Below are 4,663 nucleotides of genomic sequence, written 5' to 3'. Positions count from 1 at the left end.
ATAGAGGGTATACAGAGGGTATATAGGGGTATATAGAGGGTATACAGAGGGGTATATAGAGGGTATATAGAGGGTATCAGAGGGTATATAGAGGGTATATAGGGGTATATAGAGGGTATATAGAGGGTATATAGAGGGTATATAGAGGTTTGTATAGGGTATATAGAGGGTATATAGAGGTATAAAAAGGTATATAGGGGTATATAGAGGTTTGTAGAGGGTATATAGAGGGTATATAGAGGGTATATAGGGGTATATAGAGGGGATATAGAGGGTATATAGAGGTTTGTAGAGGGTATACAGAGGGTATACAGAGGGTATATAGGGGTATATAGAGGGTATATAGAGGGTATATAGAGGGTATATAGAGGGTATATAGAGGTTTGTAGAGGGTATATAGAGGGTATATAGAGGGTTGTAGAGGGTATACAGAGGGTATACAGAGGGTATATAGGGGTATATAGAGGGTATATAGAGGGTATATAGAGGGTATATAGGGGTATATAGAGGGTATATAGAGGTATAAAAAGGTATATAGGGGTATATAGAGGGTATACAAAGAAAATAGAGCATATCAAGGGGTATATAGAGGGTATATAGGGGTATATAGAGGTTTGTAGAGGGTATATAGAGGTGTGTAGAGGTTTGTAGAGGGTATATAGTGGTATAAAAAGGTATATAGGGGTATATAGAGGGTATATATAGGGTATATAGGGGTATATAGAGGGTTGTAGAGGGTATATAGAGGGTATATAGAGGTATAAAAAGGTATATAGGGGTATATAGAGGTTTGTAGAGGGTATATAGGGGGTATATAAAGAAAATAGAGCGTATCAAGGGGTATATAGAGGGTATATAGGGGTATATAGAGGTTTGTAGAGGGTATATAGAGGTGTGTAGAGGTTTGTAGAGGGTATATAGAGGTATAAAAAGGTATATATGGGTATATAGAGGGTATACAGAGGGTATATAGAGGGTCTATAGAGGTATAAAAAGGTATATAGGGGTATATAGAGGGTATATAGAGGGTATATAGAGGTTTGTAGAGTTTATATAGAGGGTATAGAGAGGTATAAAAAGGTATATAGGGGTATATAGAGGGTATATAGAGGGTTGTAGAGGGTATATAGAGGTATAAAAAGGTATATAGGGGTATATAGAGGTTTGTAGAGGGTATATAGGGGTATATAGAGGGTATATAAGGAAATAGTGCGTATCAAGGGGTATATAGAGGTTTGTAGAGGGTATATAGAGGGTATATAGAGGTATAAAAAGGTATAAAGGGGTATATAAAGGTATAAAAAGGTATATAGGGGTATATAAAGGTTTGTAGAGGGTATATAGGGGTATATACAGTGGAGGGTATATAAAGGAAATAGAGCGTATCAAGGGGTATATAGGGGTATATAGAGGTTTGCAGAGGGTATATAGGGGTATATACAGTAGAGGGTATATAAAGGAAATAGAGCGTATCAAGGGGTATATAGGGGTATATAGAGGTTTGCAGAGGGTATATATTAAACCCAGATTAAGGCCAATTTAAACCCAGATTAAAGTCAGTTTAAACCCAGATTAAGGTCAGTTTAAACCCAGATTAAGGTCAATTTAACCCAGATTAAAGTCAGTTTAAACCCAGATTAAGGTCAGTTTAAACCCAGATTAAGGCCAATTTAAACCCAGATTAAAGTCAGTTTAAACCCAGATTAAGGTCAGTTTAAACCCAGATTAAGGTCAATTTAAACCCAGATTAAAGTCAGTTTAAACCCAGATTAAGGTCAATTTAAACCCAGATTAAGGCCAATTTAAACCCAGATTAAGGTCAGTTTAAACCCAGATTAAGGTCAATTTAAACCCAGATTAAAGTCAGTTTAAACCCAGATTAAGGTCAGTTTAAACCCAGATTAAGGTCAATTTAAACCCAGATTAAGGTCAGTTTAAACCCAGATTAAGGTCAATTTAAACCCAGATTAAGGTCAATTTAAACCCAGATTAAGGTCAGTTTAAACCCAGATTAAAGTCAGTTTAAACCCAGATTAAGGTCAGTTTAAACCCAGATTAAAGTCAGTTTAAACCCAGATTAAGGTCAATTTAAACCCAGATTAAAGTCAGTTTAAACCCAGATTAAGGTCAATTTAAACCCAGATTAAGGTCAATTTAAACCCAGATTAAAGTCAGTTTAAACCCAGATTAAGGTCAATTTAAACCCAGATTAAAGTCAGTTAAACCCAGATTAAAGTCAGTTTAAACCCAGATTAAGGCCAATTTAAACCCAGATTAAGGTCAATTTAAACCCAGATTAAGGTCAATTTAAACCCAGATTAAAGTCAGTTTAAACCCAGATTAAGGCCAATTTAAACCCAGATTAAAGTCAGTTTAAACCCAGATTAAAGTCAGTTTAAACCCAGATTAAAGTCAGTTTAAACCCAGATTAAAGTCAATTTAAACCCAGAATAAAGTCAGTTTAAACCCAGAATAAAGTCAATTTAAACCCAGAATAAGGTCAATTTAAACCCAGATTAAGGTCAATTTAAACCCAGAATAAAGTCAGTTTAAACCCAGATTAAGGTCAGTTTAAACCCAGATTAAGGCAATTTAAACCCAGATTAAAGTCAGTTTAAACCCAGATTAAGGTCAGTTTAAACCCAGATTAAGGTCAATTTAAACCCAGATTAAAGTCAGTTTAAACCCAGATTAAGGTCAGTTTAAACCCAGATTAAGGCCAATTTAAACCCAGATTAAAGTCAGTTTAAACCCAGATTAAGGTCAGTTTAAACCCAGATTAAGGTCAATTTAAACCCAGATTAAAGTCAGTTTAAACCCAGATTAAGGTCAATTTAAACCCAGATTAAGGCCAATTTAAACCCAGATTAAGGTCAGTTTAAACCCAGATTAAGGTCAATTTAAACCCAGATTAAAGTCAGTTTAAACCCAGATTAAGGTCAGTTTAAACCCAGATTAAGGTCAATTTAAACCCAGATTAAAGTCAGTTTAAACCCAGATTAAGGTCAATTTAAACCCAGATTAAGGTCAATTTAAACCCAGATTAAGGTCAGTTTAAACCCAGATTAAGGTCAGTTTAAACCCAGATTAAGGTCAATTTAAACCCAGATTAAGGTCAGTTTAAACCCAGTTTAAAGTCAGTTTAAACCCAGATTAAGGTCAGTTTAAACCCAGATTAAGGCCAATTTAAACCCAGATTAAAGTCAGTTTAAACCCAGATTAAAGTCAGTTTAAACCCAGATTAAGGTCAGTTTAAACCCATATTAAAGTCAGTTTAAACCCAGATTAAAGTCAGTTTAAACCCAGATTAAGGTCAATTTAAACCCAGATTAAAGTCAATTTAAACCCAGATTAAGGTCAGTTTAAACCCAGATTAAGGCCAATTTAAACCCAGATTAAGGTCAGTTTAAACCCAGATTAAAGTCAGTTTAAACCCAGATTAAGGTCAATTTAAACCCAGATTAAAGTCAATTTAAACCCAGATTAAGGCCAATTTAAACCCAGATTAAGGTCAGTTTAAACCCAGATTAAGGTCAATTTAAACCCAGATTAAAGTCAGTTTAAACCCAGATTAAGGTCAATTTAAACCCAGATTAAAGTCAGTTTAAACCCAGATTATGGTCAATTTAAACCCAGATTAAGGTCAGTTTAAACCCAGATTAAGGTCAGTTTAAACCCAGATTAAGGTCAATTTAAACCCAGATTAAAGTCAATTTAAACCCAGATTAAGGTCAGTTTAAACCCAGATTAAAGTCAGTTTAAACCCAGATTAAGGTCAGTTTAAACCCATATTAAAGTCAGTTTAAACCCAGATTAAAGTCAGTTTAAACCCAGATTAAGGTCAATTTAAACCCAGATTAAAGTCAATTTAAACCCAGATTAAGGTCAGTTTAAACCCAGATTAAGGCCAATTTAAACCCAGATTAAGGTCAGTTTAAACCCAGATTAAAGTCAGTTTAAACCCAGATTAAGGTCAGTTTAAACCCAGATTAAGGTCAGTTTAAACCCAGATTAAAGTCAGTTTAAACCCAGATTAAGGTCAATTTAAACCCAGATTAAAGTCAATTTAAACCCAGATTAAGGCCAATTTAAACCCAGATTAAGGTCAGTTTAAACCCAGATTAAGGTCAATTTAAACCCAGATTAAAGTCAGTTTAAACCCAGATTAAGGTCAATTTAAACCCAGATTAAGGTCAGTTTAAACCCAGATTAAGGTCAGTTTAAACCCAGATTAAGGTCAGTTTAAACCCAGATTAAGGTCAGTTTAAACCCAGATTAAAGTCAGTTTAAACCCAGATTAAGGTCAGTTTAAACCCAGATTAAGGTCAATTTAAACCCAGATTAAGGTCAATTTAAACCCAGATTAAGGTCAGTTTAAACCCAGATTAAAGTCAGTTTAAACCCAGATTAAGGTCAGTTTAAACCCAGATTAAAGTCAGTTTAAACCCAGATTAAGGTCAATTTAAACCCAGATTAAAGTCAGTTTAAACCCAGATTAAGGTCAATTTAAACCCAGATTAAGGTCAATTTAAACCCAGATTAAAGTCAGTTTAAACCCAGATTAAGGTCAATTTAAACCCAGATTAAAGTCAGTTTAAACCCAGATTAAAGTCAGTTTAAACCCAGATTAAGGCCAATTTAAACCCAGATTAAGGTCAATTTA

Source organism: Notothenia rossii (genome assembly GCF_949606895.1).
Source record: "Notothenia rossii genome assembly, chromosome: 10".
NCBI classification, from domain to species: Eukaryota; Metazoa; Chordata; class Actinopteri; order Perciformes; family Nototheniidae; genus Notothenia; species Notothenia rossii.
The sequence above is the reverse complement of the archived record's forward strand: the minus strand, read 5'-3'. Positions refer to the sequence as shown.